This window comes from Ranitomeya imitator, chromosome 2 (genome assembly GCF_032444005.1).
Source record: "Ranitomeya imitator isolate aRanImi1 chromosome 2, aRanImi1.pri, whole genome shotgun sequence".
Classification (NCBI taxonomy): domain Eukaryota; kingdom Metazoa; phylum Chordata; class Amphibia; order Anura; family Dendrobatidae; genus Ranitomeya; species Ranitomeya imitator.
In genome coordinates, this window is record NC_091283.1 from 324375702 (window position 1) to 324389225 (window position 13524).

A 13524-nucleotide genomic window follows, 5' to 3' on the forward strand; every position below is an offset into this window, starting at 1 on the left:
TTCTATGGCTGCTCTGTGTGTAGTGATGTGACGTTCATGAACGAGCCGACTCAAAGAGCCGGCTCTTCCCTGTGAACGATAAGAGCCGGCACCCATCAGTGAGCCGCTTGTTATCTAGTGGCTCTCTGCTCTCCTCCCTTCCCTCAGCCTGGTGGTGGAGGGGGAGGAGAGGAGCCAGGAGAGACTGTGTGCTGGAGGGGGAGAGAGGAAAGCTGCTGCTGAAAGTCCTGTAGGAGAGGAGTCGGCAGCAGCGCACAGTGTTATCTCATTCACCCGGCCAATACAGAAGCAGGATGTAAATGAAGGCAGAACATGTGACCACAGAGCAGCCAGTCACAGCTCAAGTTTCACTTGTCCTCATGCACTGTCTTCTTACATCTTTGGCTACTTTCACACACTGCAATCCATCACAATGCGTCATTTTGCAGAAAAAAACGCATCCTGCAAAAGTGTTTGCAGGATGCGTTTTTTCTCCATTGACTAACATTACGCGACGGATTGCCACACGTCGCAACCGTCGCGCGACGGTAGCGCCGTGTTGTGGCGGACCGTCGGCCGCAAAAAAACGCTTTTTTGCAGCCGACGGATCGTCTTTCCGACTGCGCATGCGCTGCCAGAACTCCGCCCCCACCTCCCCGCACCTCACAATGGGGCAGCGGATGCGCTGAAAAGCAGCATCTGCTGCACCCGTTGTGCGGTGGAGACAACGCTAGCGTCGGTAACCTCGGCCCGACGCACTGCGACGGGCCGAGCCCGACGCTAGTGTGAAAGAAGCCTTTATTGGCATCCTGCCCTGTGTTCAGTAGCAACATCAGGCCCTTCAGAGAGAATTTTCTCCAAAACAGGGCAGATAATCACAGAGAGAAGAAACCGGATCAGCCCGTCCAAACTGAGGCACTTAGTGTTTCTTAATGCCAATTTGTCCTAATGACCTTCTAAAAATGTTTCACTGTTAAGTTATACTGCTGTTTTGCACATTTTTTGCATTTGTTTGATGTTCTTATAATGAAAAATAATATAAACAATGTTAATCTGTTAACTAGAAGGTTTTGTGTCATTATATTGGTGAGATTACTGAAGAGCCGATTCAAGAGCCGAAAGAGCCGGCTCTTCTTGCTGAGCCGAGCCGAAAGAGCCGATTCCCAAAAAAAACCTCGAAGTCCCATCACTATCTGTGTGCACAGGACCTGTGATGAGGTCACAGGAGGGGAGGAGTCAGGGGTCACATGATCTGGGGCCTCAGTGTATGCAGGACTCTGCTGTGCTGGTTGTCATGGTGCTGGATGAGGGGAAGTTTATGTGTGGGGTCAGGAGGGGTTTACAGTGTGGATGTAGCAGAGCCGTGTACGAGGTGTACAGAGCGGAGCCGTGTGTACGAGGTGTACGGAGCAGAGCCGTGCGTTTGTGCGCAGTGGCTACGGTATTACTGTGTATGGCAGGCAGTCCCGGCATGGTTACTGGCTGTCTAACAGCTGTGAAACATGCGGGGTGAGGACTCAAGTGAAGGGGGAGCCTGGGATGTAGAAGTTGTTGTGGTAACGGGGGCTGTGATGATGCTGTTGAGTTTTCTGTATATGTGTGATGTTATATTTTATTCCTATGGCCGGCATTTTATGTTCGGTTCTCCTACAGGCTATGCCTATGGCCGTCCCTGGGAATATGGGAGGTCCGTCCACTAGGGGACCCATACACCATACAGTAGATGGGGACACAGTTTGCACTACACTGGGTATTATATAGTTAATACTGTTGGGATTGGCCCATTGTTCGGGAGGGGTTAGATGAGGTTTTACACAGAATGTTTTCCGTCAGTCAGAGAGTAGCAAGTTATCCAGTAGGTCTATGGCGATTTTCAGGATGACCTTCAGGTCCTGGATAAATAGCTGGACGCTCGGCTGGAGCTCCTCCGTCTGCTTGTTCTTATACCATCTCGGTGGTTGCCGTCTTACTCGGTCTCCAGGCTGGACAGACTACTGCTGCTTTCTGTTTGAGTGGGATAGTTGTGTGCTAGGAGGGTATACATAATAAGGGACTGCTGGTGTGAACATACAAGCCTTAATATATACATTTATTAGAAAAAATATTTACAACAAACACCTAAAGAAAACCTTAGTGCACAAATTAAGTGATGGACTAACCGATAACTATGGCTGGTCCAAACAACGATAGCAATTATTACCCTCCACCTCTCGTGTCTCCCTTTTTCCTCATAGTTTGTATGCTTGTGAGCAGGGTCCTCACTCCTCTTGGTATCTGGTGAGTAGGGCCCTCACTCCTCTTGGTGTCTGGCGAGCAGGGCCCTCACTCCTCTTGTATCTGGCGAGCAGGGCCCTCACTCTTGTATCTGGCGAGCAGGGCCCTCACTCTTGTATCTGTCGAGCAGGGCCCTCACTCCTCTTCTATCTGGTGAGCAGGGCCCTCACTCTTCTTGGTATCTGGTGAGCAGGGCCCTCACTCCTCTTGTATCTGGCGAGCAGGGCCCTCACTCCTCTTGTATCTGGCGAGCAGGGCCCTCACTCCTCTTGTATCTGGCGAGCAGGGCCCTCACTCTTGTATCTGGCAAGCAGGGCCCTCACTCCTTCTATCTGGCGAGCAGGGCCCTCACTCCTCTTGTATCTGGGGAGCAGGGCCCTCACTCCCCTTGTATCTGGCGAGCAGGGCCCTCACTCCCCTTGTACCTGGCGAGCAGGGCCCTCACTCCCCTTGTATCTGGCGAGCAGGGCCCTCACTCCCCTTGTTCCTGGCAAGCAGGACCCTCACTCCCCTTGTATCTGGCGAGCAGGGCCCTCACTCCTCTTGTATCTGGCGAGCAGGGCCCTCATTCCTCTTGTATCTGGCGAGCAGAGCCCTCATTCCTCTTGTATCTGGTGAGCAGGGCCCTCACTCCTCTTGTATCTGGCGAGCAGGGCCCTCATTCTTCTTGTATCGGGCGAGCAGGGCCCTCAATCCCCTTGTATCTGGCGAGCCGGGCCCTCACTCCCCTTGTATCTGGCGAGCAGGGCCCTCACTCTTGTATCTGGCGAGCAGGGCCCTCACTCTTGTATCTGGCGAGCAGGTCCCTCATTCCTCTTCTTTCTGGTGAGCAGGGCCCTCACTCCTCTTGGTATCTGGTGAGCAGGGCCCTCACTCCTCTTGTATCTGGTGAACAGGGCCCTCACTCCTCTTGTATCTGGCGAGCAGGGCCCTCACTCCTCTTCTATCTGGTGAGCAGGGCCCTCACTCCTCTTGGTATCTGGTGAGCAGGGCCCTCACTCCTCTTGTATCTGGCGAGCAGGGCCCTCACTCCTCTTGTATCTGGTGAGCAGGGCCCTCATTCTTGTGTCTGGCGAGCAGGGCCCTCACTCCTCTTCTATCTGGCGAGCAGGGCCCTCACTCCCCTTGTATCTGGCGAGCAGGGCCTTCACTCCCCTTGTATCTGGTGAGCAGGGCTGTTGTGAATTCTGTGGCAGAGCTCCCTCCTGTGGTCACAAGTGGTACTTCGGCTGATTCTCTCTATGAGCTTCCATTGGTGGAGGAGAGTGGTACTGCAGCTTCTGAGTTTCCTTCCTCAGGTGATGTGGTGAAGTCGTTAGGTGCTGCTCTATTTAACTCCACCTAGTGCTCTGATCCTGGCCTCCAGTCAATGTTCTAGTATAGGACTTGCTTCCTCCTGGATCGTTCCTGTGGCCTGCTGCTCTGCATAGCTAAGTTCCGCTTTTGTTATTTTTGTTTGCTGTTTTTTTCTGTCCAGCTTGCTTATTTGGTTTTTCTTGCTTGCTGGAAGCTCTGGGACGCAGAGGGTGTACCTCCGTGCCGTTAGTCGGTACGGAGGGTCTTTTTGCCCCCTTTGCGTGGTTGTTTGTAGGGTTTTGTGTTGACCGCAAAGTTACCTTTCCTATCCTCGCTCTGTTCAGAAAGTCGGGCCTCACTTTGCAAAAATCTATTTCATCTCTACGTTTGTCTTTTCATCTTAACTCACAGTCATTATATGTGGGGGCTGCCTTTTCCTTTGGGGTATTTCTCTGAGGCAAGGTAGGCTTATTTTCTATCTTCAGGCTAGCTAGTTTCTCAGGCTGTGCCGAGTTGCATAGGGAGCGTTAGGCGCAATCCACGGCTGCCTCTAGTGTTGTTGGAGAGGATTAGGGATTGCGGTCAGCAGAGTTCCCACGTCTCAGAGCTCGTTCTATGTTTTTGGGTTATTGTCAGGTCACTGTATGTGCTCTGACTTCTATGTCCATTGTGGTACTGAATTACCTAATCATAACACTACTGGAGGCCAAAAGTACTAATGATTCTCAATAGAGGGAAAAAAGAAGTTCTGAGACCATTTTTTTTTCTCTGCACTGTGTTTTGCCTTTTTTTTCCCCTAGACATTTGGGTGGTTCAGGACACAGGTGTAGCGATGGACATTAAAGGTCTGTCTTCATGTGTGGATCAGCTCACGGCAAGAGTACAAAATATTCAAGACTTTGTGGTTCAGAATTCTATGTTAGAACCAAGAATTCCTATTCCTGATTTGTTTTTTGGAGATAGAACTAAATTTCTGAGTTTCAAAAATAATTGTAAACTATTTCTGGCTTTGAAACCTCACTCTTCTGGTGACCCAGTTCAACAAGTTAGGATCATTATTTCTTTTTTACGTGGCGACCCTCAGGACTGGGCATTTTCTCTTGCGCCAGGAGATCCTGCATTAAGTAATATTGATGCGTTTTTCCTGGCGCTCGGATTTCTGTACGATGAACCTAATTCAGTGGATCAGGCAGAGAAAAATTTGCTGGCTCTGTGTCAGGGTCAGGATGAGATTGAGGTATATTGTCAGAAATTTAGAAAGTGGTCCGTACTCACTCAATGGAATGAAGGTGCGCTCGCAGCTATTTTCAGAATGGGTCTCTCTGAAGCCCTTAAGGATGTCATGGTGGGATTTCCTATGCCTGCTGGTCTGAATGAGTCTATGTCTTTGGCCATTCAGATCGGTCGACGCTTGCGTGAGCGTAAATCTGTGCACCATTTGGCGGTATTATCTGAGCATAAACCTGAGCCTATGCAGTGCGATAGGACTTTGACCAGAGTTGAACGGCAAGAACACAGACGTCAGAATGGGCTGTGTTTCTACTGTGGTGATTTCACTCATGCTATCTCTGATTGTCCTAAGCGCACTAAGCGGTTCGCTAGGTCTGCCACCATTGGTACGGTACAGTCAAAATTTCTTTTGTCCGTTACCTTGATCTGCTCTTTGTCATCTTATTCTGTCATGGCATTTGTGGATTCAGGCGCTGCCCTGAATTTGATGGACTTGGAGTATGCTAGGCGTTGTGGGTTTTTCTTGGAGCCCTTGCAGTGTCCTATTCCATTGAGAGGAATTGATGCTACGCCTTTGGCCAAGAATAAGCCTCAGTACTGGACCCAGCTGACCATGTGCATGGCTCCTGCACATCAGGAGGTTATTCGCTTTCTGGTGTTGCATAATCTGCATGATGTGGTCGTGTTGAGGTTGCCATGGCTACAAGTCCATAATCCAGTATTAGATTGGAAATCCATGTCTGTGTCCAGCTGGGGTTGTCAGGGGGTACATGGTGATGTCCCATTTCTGTCTATTTCATCATCCACCCCTTCTGAGGTCCCAGAGTTCTTGTCTGATTACCGGGATGTTTTTGATGAGCCCAAGTCCGATACCCTACCTCCGCATAGGGATTGTGATTGTGCTATCGATTTGATTCCTGGTAGTAAATTCCCAAAAGGTCGACTGTTTAATTTATCTGTGCCTGAGCACGCCGCTATGCGGAGTTACGTGAGGGAGTCCTTGGAGAAGGGGCATATTCGCCCTTCATCGTCGCCATTGGGAGCGGGGTTCTTTTTTGTGGCCAAGAAGGATGGTTCGCTGAGACCTTATATAGATTACCGCCTTCTAAATAAGATCACGGTTAAATTTCAGTATCCCTTGCCGCTGTTATCTGATTTGTTTACTCGGATTAAGGGGGCTAGTTGGTTCACCAAGATAGATCTTCGTGGTGCGTATAATCTTGTGCGTATTAAGCGAGGCGATGAATGGAAAACTGCATTTAATACGCCCGAGGGCCATTTTGAGTACCTAGTAATGCCATTCGGACTTGCCAATGCTCCATCCATCAGTGTTTCAGTCCTTTATGCATGACATCTTCCAAGAGTACCTGGATAAATTCCTGATTGTATACTTGGATGATATTTTGATCTTCTCGGATGATTGGGAGTCTCATGTGAAGCAGGTCAGAACGGTGTTTCAGGTCCTGCGTGCTAATTCTTGTTTGTGAAGGGATCAAAGTGTCTCTTTGGTGTTCAGAAGGTTTCATTTTTGGGGTTCATTTTTTTCCCCTTCTACTATCGAGATGGACCCTGTTAAGGTCCAAGCCATCCATGATTGGACTCAGCCGACATCTCTGAAAAGTCTGCAAAAGTTCCTGGGCTTTGCTAATTTTTACCGTCGCTTCATCTGCAATTTTTCTAGTATTGCTAAACCATTGACCGATTTGACCAAGAAGGGTGCTGATGTGGTCAATTGGTCTTCTGCTGCTGTGGAAGCTTTTCATGAGTTGAAGCGTCGTTTTTCTTCTGCCCCTGTGTTGTGTCAACCAGATGTTTCGCTTCCATTCCAGGTCGAGGTTGATGCTTCTGAGATTGGAGCAGGGGCTGTTTTGTCGCAGAGAAGTTCTGATTGCTCGGTGATGAAACCATGCGCCTTCTTTTCCAGGAAGTTTTCGCCTGCTGAGCGAAATTATGATGTTGGCAATCGAGAGTTGCTGGCCATGAAGTGGGCATTCGAGGAGTGGCGTCATTGGCTTGAAGGAGCTAAGCATCGCGTGGTAGTCTTGACTGATCATAAGAACTTGACTTATCTCGAGTCTGCCAAGCGGTTGAATCCTAGACAGGCTCGCTGGTCGCTGTTTTTCTCCCATTTCGACTTTGTGGTTTCGTACCTTCCGGGCTCTAAAAATGTGAAGGCAGATGCCCTGTCTAGGAGTTTTGTGCCCGACTCTCCGGGTTTATCTGAGCCGGCGGGTATTCTCAAAGAGGGAGTAATTGTGTCTGCCATCTCCCCTGATTTGCGGCGGGTGCTGCAAAAATTTCAGGCTAATAAACCTGATCGTTGCCCAGCGGAGAAACTGTTTGTCCCTGATAGGTGAATGAATAGAGTTATCTCTGAGGTTCATTGTTCGGTGTTGGCGGGTCATCCTGGAATCTTTGGTACCAGAGAGTTAGTGGCTAGATCCTTTTGGTGGCCATCTCTGTCACGGATGTGCGTTCTTTTGTGCAGTCCTGTGGGATTTGTGCTCGGGCTAAGCCCTGCTGTTCTCGTGCCAGTGGGTTGCTTTTGCCCTTGCCGGTCCCGAAGAGGCCTTGGACACATATCTCTATGGATTTTATTTCAGATCTTCCCGTCTCTCAAAAAATGTCAGTCATTTGGGTGGTTTGTGATTGCTTCTCTAAGATGGTCCATTTGGTACCCTTGTCTAAATTACCTTCCTCCTCTGATTTGGTGCCATTGTTCTTTCAGCATGTGGTTCGTTTACATGGCATTCCGGAGAATATCGTTTCTGACAGAGGTTCCCAGTTTGTTTCAAGGTTTTGGCGAGCCTTTTGTGCTAGGATGGGCATTGACTTGTCTTTTTCCTCGGCTTTCCATCCTCAGACTAATGGCCAGACCGAACGAACCAATCAGACCTTGGAAACATATCTGAGATGCTTTGTTTCTGCTGATCAGGATGACTGGGTGTCCTTTTTGCCTTTGGCTGAGTTCGCCCTTAATAATCGGGCTAGCTTGGCTACCTTGGTTTCGCCGTTTTTCTGCAACTCTGGGTTCCATCCTCGTTTCTCTTCAGGGCAGGTTGAGTCTTCGGACTGTCCAGGTGTGGATACTGTGGTGGACGGGTTGCAGCAGATCTGGACTCATGTGGTGGACAATTTGGCCTTGTCCCAGGAGAGGGCTCGGCGTTTTGCTAATCGCAGACGCTGTGTGGGTCCCCGACTTCGTGTTGGGGATTTGGTTTGGTTGTCATCTCGTCATATTCCTATGAAGGTTTCCTCTCCTAAATTTAAGCCTCGTTTCATTGGTCCGTATAGGATTTCTGAGGTTCTTAATCCTGTGTCTTTTCGTTCGACCCTTCCAGATTCTTTTTCCATCCATAACGTATTCCATAGGTCATTGTTGCGGAGATACGTGGCACCTATGGTTCCATCTGTTGATCCTCCTGCCCCGGTTTTGGTGGACGGGGAGTTGGAGTATATTGTGGAGAAGATTTTGGATTCTCGTGTTTCAAGATGGAAACTCCAGTATCTGGTTAAGTGGAAGGGTTATGCTCAGGAAGATAATTCCTGGGTCTTTGCCTCTGATGTCCATGCTCTCGATCTTGTTCGTGCCTTTCATATGGCTCATCCTGGTCGTCCTGGGGGCTCTGGTGAGGGTTCGGTGACCCCTCCTCAAGGGGGGGGTACTGTTGTGAATTCTGTGGCAGAGCTCCCTCCTGTGGTCACAAGTGGTACTTCGGCTGATTCTCTCTATGAGCTTCCGTTGGTGGAGGAGAGTGGTACTGCGGCTTCTGAGTTTCCTTCCTCAGGTGATGTGGTGAAGTCGTTAGGTGCTGCTCTATTTAACTCCACCTAGTGCTCTGATCCTGGCCTCCAGTCAATGTTCTAGTATAGGACTTGCTTCCTCCTGGATCGTTCCTGTGGCCTGCTGCTCTGCATAGCTAAGTTCCGCTTTTGTTATTTTTGTTTGCTGTTTTTTTCTGTCCAGCTTGCTTATTTGGTTTTTCTTGCTTGCTGGAAGCTCTGGGACGCAGAGGGTGTACCTCCGTGCCGTTAGTCGGTACGGAGGGTCTTTTTGCCCCCTTTGCGTGGTTGTTTGTAGGGTTTTGTGTTGACCGCAAAGTTACCTTTCCTATCCTCGCTCTGTTCAGAAAGTCGGGCCTCACTTTGCAAAAATCTATTTCATCTCTACGTTTGTCTTTTCATCTTAACTCACAGTCATTATATGTGGGGGCTGCCTTTTCCTTTGGGGTATTTCTCTGAGGCAAGGTAGGCTTATTTTCTATCTTCAGGCTAGCTAGTTTCTCAGGCTGTGCCGAGTTGCATAGGGAGCGTTAGGCGCAATCCACGGCTGCCTCTAGTGTTGTTGGAGAGGATTAGGGATTGCGGTCAGCAGAGTTCCCACGTCTCAGAGCTCGTTCTATGTTTTTGGGTTATTGTCAGGTCACTGTATGTGCTCTGACTTCTATGTCCATTGTGGTACTGAATTACCTAATCATAACACTACTGGAGGCCAAAAGTACTAATGATTCTCAATAGAGGGAAAAAAGAAGTTCTGAGACCATTTTTTTTTCTCTGCACTGTGTTTTGCCTTTTTTTTCCCCTAGACATTTGGGTGGTTCAGGACACAGGTGTAGCGATGGACATTAAAGGTCTGTCTTCATGTGTGGATCAGCTCACGGCAAGAGTACAAAATATTCAAGACTTTGTGGTTCAGAATTCTATGTTAGAACCAAGAATTCCTATTCCTGATTTGTTTTTTGGAGATAGAACTAAATTTCTGAGTTTCAAAAATAATTGTAAACTATTTCTGGCTTTGAAACCTCACTCTTCTGGTGACCCAGTTCAACAAGTTAGGATCATTATTTCTTTTTTACGTGGCGACCCTCAGGACTGGGCATTTTCTCTTGCGCCAGGAGATCCTGCATTAAGTAATATTGATGCGTTTTTCCTGGCGCTCGGATTTCTGTACGATGAACCTAATTCAGTGGATCAGGCAGAGAAAAATTTGCTGGCTCTGTGTCAGGGTCAGGATGAGATTGAGGTATATTGTCAGAAATTTAGAAAGTGGTCCGTACTCACTCAATGGAATGAAGGTGCGCTCGCAGCTATTTTCAGAATGGGTCTCTCTGAAGCCCTTAAGGATGTCATGGTGGGATTTCCTATGCCTGCTGGTCTGAATGAGTCTATGTCTTTGGCCATTCAGATCGGTCGACGCTTGCGTGAGCGTAAATCTGTGCACCATTTGGCGGTATTATCTGAGCATAAACCTGAGCCTATGCAGTGCGATAGGACTTTGACCAGAGTTGAACGGCAAGAACACAGACGTCAGAATGGGCTGTGTTTCTACTGTGGTGATTTCACTCATGCTATCTCTGATTGTCCTAAGCGCACTAAGCGGTTCGCTAGGTCTGCCACCATTGGTACGGTACAGTCAAAATTTCTTTTGTCCGTTACCTTGATCTGCTCTTTGTCATCTTATTCTGTCATGGCATTTGTGGATTCAGGCGCTGCCCTGAATTTGATGGACTTGGAGTATGCTAGGCGTTGTGGGTTTTTCTTGGAGCCCTTGCAGTGTCCTATTCCATTGAGAGGAATTGATGCTACGCCTTTGGCCAAGAATAAGCCTCAGTACTGGACCCAGCTGACCATGTGCATGGCTCCTGCACATCAGGAGGTTATTCGCTTTCTGGTGTTGCATAATCTGCATGATGTGGTCGTGTTGAGGTTGCCATGGCTACAAGTCCATAATCCAGTATTAGATTGGAAATCCATGTCTGTGTCCAGCTGGGGTTGTCAGGGGGTACATGGTGATGTCCCATTTCTGTCTATTTCATCATCCACCCCTTCTGAGGTCCCAGAGTTCTTGTCTGATTACCGGGATGTTTTTGATGAGCCCAAGTCCGATACCCTACCTCCGCATAGGGATTGTGATTGTGCTATCGATTTGATTCCTGGTAGTAAATTCCCAAAAGGTCGACTGTTTAATTTATCTGTGCCTGAGCACGCCGCTATGCGGAGTTACGTGAGGGAGTCCTTGGAGAAGGGGCATATTCGCCCTTCATCGTCGCCATTGGGAGCGGGGTTCTTTTTTGTGGCCAAGAAGGATGGTTCGCTGAGACCTTATATAGATTACCGCCTTCTAAATAAGATCACGGTTAAATTTCAGTATCCCTTGCCGCTGTTATCTGATTTGTTTACTCGGATTAAGGGGGCTAGTTGGTTCACCAAGATAGATCTTCGTGGTGCGTATAATCTTGTGCGTATTAAGCGAGGCGATGAATGGAAAACTGCATTTAATACGCCCGAGGGCCATTTTGAGTACCTAGTAATGCCATTCGGACTTGCCAATGCTCCATCCATCAGTGTTTCAGTCCTTTATGCATGACATCTTCCGAGAGTACCTGGATAAATTCCTGATTGTATACTTGGATGATATTTTGATCTTCTCGGATGATTGGGAGTCTCATGTGAAGCAGGTCAGAACGGTGTTTCAGGTCCTGCGTGCTAATTCTTGTTTGTGAAGGGATCAAAGTGTCTCTTTGGTGTTCAGAAGGTTTCATTTTTGGGGTTCATTTTTTTCCCCTTCTACTATCGAGATGGACCCTGTTAAGGTCCAAGCCATCCATGATTGGACTCAGCCGACATCTCTGAAAAGTCTGCAAAAGTTCCTGGGCTTTGCTAATTTTTACCGTCGCTTCATCTGCAATTTTTCTAGTATTGCTAAACCATTGACCGATTTGACCAAGAAGGGTGCTGATGTGGTCAATTGGTCTTCTGCTGCTGTGGAAGCTTTTCATGAGTTGAAGCGTCGTTTTTCTTCTGCCCCTGTGTTGTGTCAACCAGATGTTTCGCTTCCATTCCAGGTCGAGGTTGATGCTTCTGAGATTGGAGCAGGGGCTGTTTTGTCGCAGAGAAGTTCTGATTGCTCGGTGATGAAACCATGCGCCTTCTTTTCCAGGAAGTTTTCGCCTGCTGAGCGAAATTATGATGTTGGCAATCGAGAGTTGCTGGCCATGAAGTGGGCATTCGAGGAGTGGCGTCATTGGCTTGAAGGAGCTAAGCATCGCGTGGTAGTCTTGACTGATCATAAGAACTTGACTTATCTCGAGTCTGCCAAGCGGTTGAATCCTAGACAGGCTCGCTGGTCGCTGTTTTTCTCCCATTTCGACTTTGTGGTTTCGTACCTTCCGGGCTCTAAAAATGTGAAGGCAGATGCCCTGTCTAGGAGTTTTGTGCCCGACTCTCCGGGTTTATCTGAGCCGGCGGGTATTCTCAAAGAGGGAGTAATTGTGTCTGCCATCTCCCCTGATTTGCGGCGGGTGCTGCAAAAATTTCAGGCTAATAAACCTGATCGTTGCCCAGCGGAGAAACTGTTTGTCCCTGATAGGTGAATGAATAGAGTTATCTCTGAGGTTCATTGTTCGGTGTTGGCGGGTCATCCTGGAATCTTTGGTACCAGAGAGTTAGTGGCTAGATCCTTTTGGTGGCCATCTCTGTCACGGATGTGCGTTCTTTTGTGCAGTCCTGTGGGATTTGTGCTCGGGCTAAGCCCTGCTGTTCTCGTGCCAGTGGGTTGCTTTTGCCCTTGCCGGTCCCGAAGAGGCCTTGGACACATATCTCTATGGATTTTATTTCAGATCTTCCCGTCTCTCAAAAAATGTCAGTCATTTGGGTGGTTTGTGATTGCTTCTCTAAGATGGTCCATTTGGTACCCTTGTCTAAATTACCTTCCTCCTCTGATTTGGTGCCATTGTTCTTTCAGCATGTGGTTCGTTTACATGGCATTCCGGAGAATATCGTTTCTGACAGAGGTTCCCAGTTTGTTTCAAGGTTTTGGCGAGCCTTTTGTGCTAGGATGGGCATTGACTTGTCTTTTTCCTCGGCTTTCCATCCTCAGACTAATGGCCAGACCGAACGAACCAATCAGACCTTGGAAACATATCTGAGATGCTTTGTTTCTGCTGATCAGGATGACTGGGTGTCCTTTTTGCCTTTGGCTGAGTTCGCCCTTAATAATCGGGCTAGCTTGGCTACCTTGGTTTCGCCGTTTTTCTGCAACTCTGGGTTCCATCCTCGTTTCTCTTCAGGGCAGGTTGAGTCTTCGGACTGTCCAGGTGTGGATACTGTGGTGGACGGGTTGCAGCAGATCTGGACTCATGTGGTGGACAATTTGGCCTTGTCCCAGGAGAGGGCTCGGCGTTTTGCTAATCGCAGACGCTGTGTGGGTCCCCGACTTCGTGTTGGGGATTTGGTTTGGTTGTCATCTCGTCATATTCCTATGAAGGTTTCCTCTCCTAAATTTAAGCCTCGTTTCATTGGTCCGTATAGGATTTCTGAGGTTCTTAATCCTGTGTCTTTTCGTTCGACCCTTCCAGATTCTTTTTCCATCCATAACGTATTCCATAGGTCATTGTTGCGGAGATACGTGGCACCTATGGTTCCATCTGTTGATCCTCCTGCCCCGGTTTTGGTGGACGGGGAGTTGGAGTATATTGTGGAGAAGATTTTGGATTCTCGTGTTTCAAGATGGAAACTCCAGTATCTGGTTAAGTGGAAGGGTTATGCTCAGGAAGATAATTCCTGGGTCTTTGCCTCTGATGTCCATGCTCCCGATCTTGTTCGTGCCTTTCATATGGCTCATCCTGGTCGTCCTGGGGGCTCTGGTGAGGGTTCGGTGACCCCTCCTCAAGGGGGGGGTACTGTTGTGAATTCTGTGGCAGAGCTCCCTCCTGTGCTCACAAGTGGTACTTCGGCTGATTCTCT